Source organism: Pyxicephalus adspersus, chromosome 11, assembly GCF_032062135.1.
Source record: "Pyxicephalus adspersus chromosome 11, UCB_Pads_2.0, whole genome shotgun sequence".
Classification (NCBI taxonomy): Eukaryota; Metazoa; Chordata; class Amphibia; order Anura; family Pyxicephalidae; genus Pyxicephalus; species Pyxicephalus adspersus.
Window position 1 is genome coordinate 45,620,066 of NC_092868.1, and position 10,448 is coordinate 45,630,513.

The window sequence follows — 10,448 nt, forward strand, 5'->3', positions numbered from 1 at the left end:
TAGTTTAATTGTATTTATCTAAATCTTATTTTAGATAATGTTATCCTAATTTATATGAAATTTATCCTGATTTATCTTCATTTTATCCTAACTTTGGTCATCCTTACCATTTTTCACTACAACATGGTTTATCCTAATCCTATTTTATCTACTCTTATGTTACCTGTGAGTTACTCTTAGTTCAACTATTTTTTTTTATCTGTCTTGCATATGGAATCTGTCTTGCCAAAGCAGGAAAGGGACAAAAACTTTTTAGTCCCTTCCCAAAATCACTGGCGCTCATCCCAGCTAGCCATGTGTTTAACTAATCTGGCCAACCTGTTAGATTGGCTGCACTTAGGAAAACAACTAACAGCCTAACAATTTGTTAACGCTAAACAAAATTAGGTAATGTATTGTTTCTTTTTTTTTTTCAAACTAATACTGAATAAAAAATGTGTTCAGCCTACCTCCCTTTGGCAAAAATAAACTCCTGCCTCTCCTTAACCTAAGGGCTCATCCCCACAATGTGACCCCAGTGTTGTGAGGGTCTGTGGGTAAAGTGCTAATCCAAATCTGGAATTCCCCATTAATAAGGGAGACCCCAAACGTTTTTCTCCTGAGGACTGAATGTAGATGTACATAGTACCCCTTACACATTGCCTAAAATAGTTAATGCAGCCCTATGAATAGGGAGACAACACTCCTTTTTATAGAATTATAATGACCTTTTGGAAATTTAATCCACGTTCAAATGAAGAACGATCCAGCGGCGGTTGTCCCCAATGCAAGATATATCCTTACCCAAACATCCTTTCTTAATAGGATGATGTCATTGGCCCTGTGAAAATAAATGATACCACCTATTATGGTTATTGTTAAAGGAAATTGAAATTGAATTGAAATGAAACACATACCTGATTGGGTTGAGCTAATTGCTGGTAAAGGACCCAGCCAACAGATATGTCCATACTGATATCATTCATATGGGTAGGATCTGTCTAAAGTTGATGACAATTTCTCCATCTTCATTTACATCGATGGAAATCAGTGGGCGTCGATCGATGACTTCTGCAGGGGCAAGGAATGAGAACTCAATTTGCAGTTCTTCAGACCGTATATGAACTTTCCGCATACCTTCAATGCCAGAATCCTTGGGGGAAAAAATGAAAACCATGGTTAGATGAAAAATTCTTAAAGCAAATCAAAGTAAATAAATTATCAGCTGTCTTATAAAAGAGCCATAGGATGTATGTTACATACCTCCTCGATAAGAGCAATAGCTTCCCTGCAGATAGGACAGCTTGGTCTTTCCTCTGCCCACTTCTGGAGACAGGCATGGTGGAAGATGTAGGAGCAGGCAAGTTGAATAAGCTTCTCCTGCACTTGATACTCTTCCAAGCAGATGCTGCAGCTTGGTGGAGTCCCAGTCTGATGGTCATTGGCCGGGGGTGTCTGGTCGCTCTGGGGTCCTGGATGGTGTTCAGAAACATTCCTGCAACCATTTGGAGAATGGCTTTGGCCCCTTAGTGAAGAGTCGGTGTTCAGGCGTCCTCTTCTTCTGTGTCTTTGTGGCAGCAGATGCTCTGATGTTTTGCCTTCAAGTGTAACTCTGGACCTGGTCCTATGAGCTACTGGAGAATATTGGCCTGCAATAATAGATATGAATGGTTAGTATTTCTGAGTGGGAGATGCTTTCCTCCTAGCCAAACTTTATACTAGATGCAGCTTTTTCTATTATATTTGCCTTACCTGTTGGGCCTTCCTGCTCACGCGATGACATTTCACGGATGTTGGGCCGTGAGCGGCCTCTAACAATCCGCGTTGGCACCCAGGTGGTATCAGATGCTCCTGTAGGTGATTCAACACAGCAAAAAACAAGTTGAAAGCTTCAATTCGCACAAAATCTCAGTGAAAATGCTTTGGAGATGCTTCTAGAGAGGCTCCTCAGCAAGTAATGAAAAGCCAAAGCTTCAGTGTAGGTCCACCAACTGTAGGCTATGACATCACGGCTGACTGACCAATGGCCGGTCATACCAACTGACATTTTTGAAAAATGGCAGTTATGTGCTATGGCCATAGAGCACCCTGTCTGCCCAATACCTTTCAATCCAGTGATCATGTAGCCAATCGTACGCTACGATATCCCAGCTGATAGGCCAATGGACTTCTCCAACAATTTATTTTTTTTTATTCACAAAGCTTTATTAAAGAATAAAACATTAATACCAAAATGATGGTCATTTGGTGTGTCCATGGAGACCAGCCTGTATGCAGAAGGCCTTACCATCCAGCAAGCACTTGTGTCCTCTTTTTAGCCAATAAAGGTCCTCAGTGGCTGAAAATGTTAGATTTCTAAATGAGTGGTAAAGCTTTGTGAATTATTTCTGTTTTTTAGAAGTGTGGCTTGATTTATTTTTTCAAGTCTAGAAGAGATTTGGCAGACATAAATGGCCTTTCTTACTAAGAATCTCAAAGACTGGAGAGGATAGACAATCATGGGAGAACCTGGGTGATCCAGCAAACCTTTTATGGATTTTTTTAATGATTGAAAACATTTGTTAAATAATAGGAAATGATTTTTAGAAATCCATTCCAGGTTTGCTGGAACACCCAGGTTCTTCCATGATACCGTGTTTCCCCAAAAATAAGACACCCCCCGAAAGTAAGCCCTAGCAGGATTTTTGGCTGTTTTCGAGCAAGGTTGAAATATAAGCCCTCCCCCGAAAGTAAGCCCTATTGGCTTCTTCGGAGGGTGTGGTCATGTGGTACACGGAGGGATACCAATAGGAAGGAGGGCGCAGAGAGAGAGCAGGAGATTTCAAAAGCACTGGAGCAAGGGGTAAAGAAATCGCAGGGTTAATAACCTAGAGTACTCTGGTGTGACACTAGCACTAAGAGGTTGGTGGATTCTCTTTTCAAAAGGTCCTTGCTGGTATTTTATTCATTAGCAGCAATGCATATTTATTAATTGATTTTTTTTTTTTTTTGCTTTTACTCAGATTTAACATGTAACTCTATGAGTCACATGTTAATTGTCAGCACATTTTCTTGTTATGTTGCACTTGTTTGCTTATGAAGCTGTGTTTTTTTTTCATTACTCATTTATGTCAATTCTTATTCATGACTTCTTGTATATAACAGAAGAAATCTGTGATTTTGACAGGTCACAGGTAACACAGAGGTATCTTTCTATAGTAATATTGGTTACAGGTTTTGGTAAATACAGATTTTTGCACATGAATAAATATAGATTTTTTGTGAGAAAAATAAGACATCCCCTGAAAATAAGCCCTAATGAGATTTTCAGAGGTAAAATAAATATAAGACACTGTCTTATTTTCGGGGAAACACGGTAGTTTAGCTTTATTACATAAGACCCAAACACTCATAGAGCAATGTGACAGTGTGTGCAATCTGCATATTAAATCCCACTGAGCTCCTTAAAAATATCCTGCACCTGTATTTTTTTTTTAATAAGCATCCTTTCCTCCATGTGTTAGCTTTGTAAATTGAGCCAATAGTACTGAATAGTGTTGGTCGAATAGAGCAAAATTATTCGGGTGGTCGAATGTCAAAGTCGAACACCATTAAAGTCAATGGGAGGAATAATTTGGGTTTTTTTCAGCACTGTGTAGAGCTTCTACAGCCTCCAAACAGATGTAAAAAGATACATTATAAAAGGATACATAAAAGATACATTGTAAAAAGATACATTGTAAAAGGATACATAAAAAGATACATTATAAAAAGATACATAACACTATTACATACCCCTGTACTTCACATGAATATCAAAGAGCACCTGTCACATCAATATTAGGCTAAAGCTAGGTACACACTTCCAATAATTATTGCTAGAAAACGAACGATTACGACCGATCAACGATTATGCACGATTATACTTGAACAATCATATTGTGCACAATTCTGTACATGCTGTAACGATACGATCGTTCAAATAAAATCCACCAACAGTGTCCACACGCTAGATACAATCGTTTGAACGATGCAGGGAGGGACATGTAAAGGAGAAAGTGTACTGCAGAAACATCCACGATCACTCAACGACCCTACACACGATAGATAGTGGAAGATCGTCGGCCCATCAGATCCACCGTGGCGGTCGTTTATTTCCAACGACAATCCTCGTTCGTCGGTGTCTTTGATACCTTTTTTTTTTTGACCAATCGGTTGTTCATCGGTCGTTCAACGGTCGTTTCTAACGATAATTATTGGACGTGTGTATGCAGGTTTAGTCTACACGGACTGTTTCCCCAGCGTTTAACCTGAGGCTTTTTAAAGCCCATGTTTTAAGTCCCTATGCATTCCCATGGGCTAATCTACACCAGGATGTTTCCTACAGGCACGTTTTTGAGCGTCATCCTAAATGTTGCTTGCAACATTTAAAAAATTAAAACGCTGGATAAACGCTGGAAAACGCTTCTATTGAACTCAATGGAGGCTTTTTCAAGCGTTTTTAAGCTTTTATGAAAGCTTCCATTGAAAACAATGGGGGCTTTTATAAACATATTTATCAGGACTTTGGAATCTGGAAGCCCCTTTAATAAGGAGACTCCCAGATCTCCACCACCCCACCCTGGGGAATGAGTACAGGGGTACATAAAACCCCTTACTCATTCCCTGAAAGGGTTAAAATATAAGTAAAAAATAGGACAAGGTTTTAATGTTAAATTATTTTATTAATGTGTGTGTGTTTGTTTAATTTAACTTTTTTTTTTTTTTTTACAGGTTATCCCAATGACAGAAGGATTTCCAGGGTTGCAATGAACACAGTCCTGGAAATTCTCCTGACAGTGAGGGATCGCAGGGCACTAGAGGTTAAATGAGGACAAGCCTCTCCATTCACCCCTAGTGCTCTGGCTGAGGTTTTACATTTCTCAGCCATTCAGCACTAGATATGAATGGGGAGACTTGTGCCCATTCATCCCTAGTGCTCTGTGATTGGCTGAGAAATAGGAAATCCTGATGACAGCTCAAACATTATCAGGATTTCCCTTTCCTCAGCCAATCAGGGAGCAGAGAAGTCAGCAGAACTTTACTAAGCTGACAGCTCTGCTCCCCTGATCACTCCCGCAGCCCTAGAGGAGCTGTGACATGTGTTCTGTATGTGTAATACATGTAACAGCTCCTCTAGGGCTGCGGGAGTAATCAGGGGAGCAGAGGTGTCAGCATAGTAAAGCTCAGCTATCTCCATATCTCCATTCAACCTCTATTGCCCCTGTATTGCTTGCGGTTACAGCTAATTGAAGGCACCTGCTTTCAGTTGCTGTTTGTTTGTGGGCCTTTCTGTCCGAAGTTTAGTCTTCAACAAGTGAAATGCATGCTCAATTGGGTTCAGGTCAGGTGACTGACTTGGCCATTCAAGAATATTCCACTTCTTTGCTTTAATAAGCTCCTGGGTTGCTTTGGCTGTATATTTTGGGTCATTGTCCATCTGTATTATGAAACGCCTTCCAATCAATGTGACTGCATTTAGCTGGATTTGAGCAGACAATATGTCTCTGAACACCTCAGAATTCATTCCGCTGCTTCTGTCCTGTGTCACATCATGGATAAACACTAGTATCCCAGTGCCATGGCAGCCATGCACGCCCAAGCCAATCACACTGCCTCCGCCATGTTTTACAGGTTATGTGGTATGCTTTGGATCATTTTTTCTTGCCATCATTCTGGTAAAGGTTGATCTTGGTTTCATCTGTCTAAAGAATATTTTTCCAGAACTGTGCTGGCTTTTTTAGATGTTGTTTAGCAAAGTCCAATCTAGCCTTTCTATTCTTAGGGCTTATGAGTGGCTTGCACCTTGCAGTGCACCCTCTGTATTTACTTTCATGCAGTCTTCTCTTTATGGTAGACTTGGATATCGATACGCCTACTTCCTGGAGAGTGTTGTTCACTTGGTTGGCTGTTGTGAAGGGGTTTCTCTTCACCATGGAAATGATTCTGTGATCATCCACCACTGTTGTATTCCGTGGACGTCCAGGTCTTTTGGCTGAGATCACCAGTGCTTTGTTTCTTTCTTATGATGTACCAAACTCTAGATTTTGCCACTCCTAATGTTGTAGCTATTTCTCAGATTGTTATTTTTTCTGTTTTTGCAGCTTAAAGATGTCTTGTTTCACCTGCATGGAGAGCTCCTTTGACCGCATGTTTCACATACAAGCATCCACCCTCCCCCCTCAAATCAACTCCAGGCCTTTTATCTGCTTATTTGACAATGACATAATGGAGGAATTGCCCGCACCAGCCCATGAAATAGCCTTTGTGTCAATTGTCCAATTACTTTTGAGCCCCTGAAATTAAGTGATTGTGTAAAAAAAAAAGGCTTTAGTTCCTCACATTTTTATGCTATCTTTTTGTTCAACCCACTGAATTAAAGCTGAAAGTCTGCAGTTCAACTGCATCTGAGTTGTTTCATTTAAAATTAATTGTGGTACAGAACAAAAATTAGAAAAAAGTTGTCTCTGTCCAAATATTTATGGACCTAACTGTATATGTGTGTACCACTCTGCAAAGTCATATGTGAACGAATGTTGTCAAATTTATTTTATTATATCTTGTGATTTTGTTTATTATCAGAACAAAATCCTACTGTCTTCCATGTTACCCTCTTGAAAAAAGACTGTACTAGTAAGATATAAGGACTGTATGTTCGTGGCAGAGATATGTATATATATTTGGGTTATGTCTGTAGAATTGTTTTTAAATAACCTATTGTATTTGTTAATAAAGTGTATAGGTTTATGAATGGCTGTAAGTTTGATACCCTAAAAACCTTTTATGTTAAAAAATTATTTTATGAATAAGTTTGGGATGTGGTTCAAACTTACGAGTCCAATATTACATATTCCTGAATGGTGGGATTTATGTTTATACACAGGAAACATTTGTAACCTTTTCCTTTTCTATTTATTGAAAAAAATGATCTATTTATGACCCCACCACCAACCTGAAATTTTTATGTTCCCCCCATTGAAACCTTAACCTGAGGGGTACCTTAAAGCTTGAATAACAGTTGGAGGAAAACTATTTCTTCAGGCCTTTGATAGCTTTTCATGAGGCTACCTTTTTCGGGCCCTCACTCATATTGGATTAGGCCCATTTTCCTCCAAGGAAACATTGAAAAATGAGTCAGAACTTGTCAACACAACCTGAATACCTGTAGACATGACATGTCCATTTTTCTAACCTGTATGCTACAGCCGATCACATCTTTGACCATTATCCACTCACAAAAGTCAAAAGCAAATACCATGCATGTACACATTTCTCACGACATGCCAGAAGCCACCTATTGAGGAATATCGCCCTGGCACGGTGAACTGCACATTAAGTAATTTGTTATGCTACAAATACTTTACCTGTTCGCTTGGCTGGAAGCGAGCTAAAAAGTGATAATTCTCATTCTCTATCTATATTTTATGTGAAATCTCATAAAGTAACTCATATTATTGTGAATTATCATAGGGCTGGGGGGAAGAAATCTTGTGAACAAATATTTGGCTAAAATGGGTGGTATTGTATAAAAAATCCCCATGATGAAAAGACTTCCAACTGGCAATAAAGGCTGGAAAGCCAGAAAAGATATTCCAATTAGTTTGCTTCCATCTTAAAATCCTCCATCTCACTTGTTTTAACAGCGCACCACTAGATTACTTTATTCAATGTAGCTATATACAGTACATTCACTGACCACTTTATTAGGTACACCTGTATAGCAGCATGTTAACACAAATATCTAATTGACAATCACATGGCAGAAACCTAATACATTTAGGCATGTAGACATTGTCACGAAGGCCTGCAGAAGTTCAAATAGAGCATCAGAATGTAGAGGAAAGGTGGCTCTGGTGCCATGGTTGTTGCCAGAAGGACTGGTCTGAGTATTTAGGAAATGAAGAGTTTTTTAATGCTTAACCATTGCTGGCGTTAACAGAGATTGATCTAAAAAAATAGAAAAAACAGTGAGTGTCAGTTCCTTGGCCCAAAATTCCTTGTTGATGCCAGAGATCAGAATGGCCAGACTGGTTTGAGTTGATAGAAAGACAATAGTAACTCAAACTGCTCGTTACAACCAAAGTATCCAGAATCTGTTATCACAACAACTAAAACCTTGAAGCAGGTGGGCTACAGCAGCAGGAGGCCACACTGGGCGCACTACCGTTAGCTAACAACAGGAACCTAAGGCTACCACTTGCACAGGCTTACCTAAAATGGAGTAAAGAATATTGGAAGAATGTCTTGTCTGATGAGTCTGTAACATCCACAAAGTTGGATCAGAATTTGAAATCAACAACATGAAAGCATGAAAGCCTAGTATATTATTGTTGCTGATGTACATCACTTTATGACCACAATGTACCCATCTTCTCATGGCCGCTTCCAAAAGGATAACACACTAGGGATGATCAAGAATGTCTCTGGCATTCTCGCAAAAATTTCCTCAAACTTCCAGTGGGTCCGCGCAATTTCAGCAAACCGATTTCGCGAAACCATCGAAAGAGGAAGTTAAAACAGGAGGATTCCCAGAGCTGCATTCAGCCCTGGAAATCTCCCTGTTTGTGATCACCAGGGCACTAGCGGTAATTAACCTCCAGTGCTTGGGGATCCCAGAGGATTTCCAGGCTCCTCCTGTTCCCTTTTCTTTTAGTTCACCTTTACCAGATCACCTACGTTCTCCATTTATCAATACTCTGTAGTATCAGACATGTTTGAAAATGAGGGTCAGTGGTTGACATTTCTTCTTCTACATCATGATATGTTAATATATCAAGAACATTTGTATGTTGTATGTGACGTCCCAGAACCAGCAGCCATAAGTGATTTCTTATGTCAGCACAGAAGTAATTGTATGTTTGAACACTTATGCAAAGAAAGATTTTTATATACAAATATAAAAAAAAAAAAAAAAAAAAAAAAACTTTTAGTAATTGTCGAGAGCAACAAACAAAATTGTTTTAAATGCTTTATTAGGAACTTATGCAAAAACATTTTTTTACTGAAATTTATAATAAATTATGAAATAACTATACACATCAAAAAGTAAATTCATCTTCATCTCTCAAGATTTTAACTTCATACTCATCTGTTTGTCTTTTTTAACTCCCTTTAACTTTGGTTAATATTGAAGTTGATGATGTCTCTTCTATGACATGTCTATACTGCAAAGAAAAAAAAAAAGTTTTTACAGTCAAATAAACATTCCACAGATGAGGTGTCAAGGCACACATGACTAAGCAATGAGGTTTGGAAGAAAAATCTGATCTGTAAACAGAATTAAATTGCCAAAAAAGAGAATTAAAGAGAATGATTTTTACATAATAAGGAAAAAGAAAAATTAAAAAAAAATATAGAAAGCGTGTAAACACAAAAATACATTTTCAAAAAGTGATATCACCAACACTGATTTTGGTTCAGATCTCAAAAGTTTCAAGGGAATTACACCTTCATCACGTTTATGTTCAACATGTTCAGGTGAAATTTAGCATGTTTACATGGGCCTGGTCACTAGAGCACTCCCAATGGGGCCACTTAAGAGTATTTGACCCAAAACCCCATGCACGGTAAAGCACATTTAAGATCCAGCCTTACGTGCTCACCCCCACATTACACCCCAAAAGCCTTTTTGCCCCCACCCAGATCAAAGCCTACTAGATTGTAAGCTCTTCGGGGCAGGGTCCTCTCCTCCTGCGTCACCATCTGTATTTGTTTGTCATTTGCAACCCCTATTTAATGTATAGCGCTGCATAATATGTTGGCACCATATAAATCCTGTTTATTAATAATAATAATAAAATCCTAGGTGCTCTTCTGAACGATCACGCCCCTTTGCACTCTTGAACCACCTAAACAACCCAATGTCCTCTCCAGATCCCACCCCCGGGTACATCCTTGCACCTCAATGAGCTCTGCTGCCCCCTCCCCTTTTTTCCCCAAGCCCCCCCCCCCCATGGTCTCTAGTACCCCCTTTTCACACACATCCTTGCACTCTTGTCCCCCAAAATCCCACCCCTATTTGTTCTCTTGCACCCCAAGGCACTCTTCTGCTCCTCCAGATGCTCTTTTATGCCTCCAGATCCCCCCCCCCCCCCACCCCAAAGAGCTCTCCTGCTCCCCCAATATCACACCCCTCTTGTGCACTCTTGCACCTCCAGATTCCACCCCATGCATTCTTCAAATCACTTCCACCCATATCCCAACGCTTCATGTGCTCTTCCATACCCCTCATGCGCTCCCTTGCAACCCGTCCAGATCCCCCCACCAGGTGCCCTCCTTTACACTCACCCCCCTCCCCCAGGTGCTCTCCCCTACCCCTAGAACACCCCCGGTTTGCGCCTCCCATATAACCTGCAATACGTCAGTCACCGACAGGCGGAGCACAGCCCAGGGATCCCCATTCTCTGTACGTCTCGCGTCATGTAATAATCCCCGCCCATCCCGTAAACCAC

The 10,448-nt window shown here is 40.0% G+C and overlaps 1 long non-coding RNA gene across 1 annotated transcript; it reads right to left on the reverse strand.

The window, feature by feature from the left end:
• Nucleotides 1-8,639: 8,639 nt before the first annotated feature.
• LOC140340713 (uncharacterized) lies at nt 8,640-10,429 on the reverse strand. Its single transcript, XR_011922711.1, has 2 exons — nt 10,348-10,429; nt 8,640-9,161 (listed from the first exon to the last, which is right to left on the reverse strand). It is a non-coding gene; the product is annotated as an uncharacterized lncRNA (long non-coding RNA).
• Nucleotides 10,430-10,448: the final 19 nt, after the last annotated feature.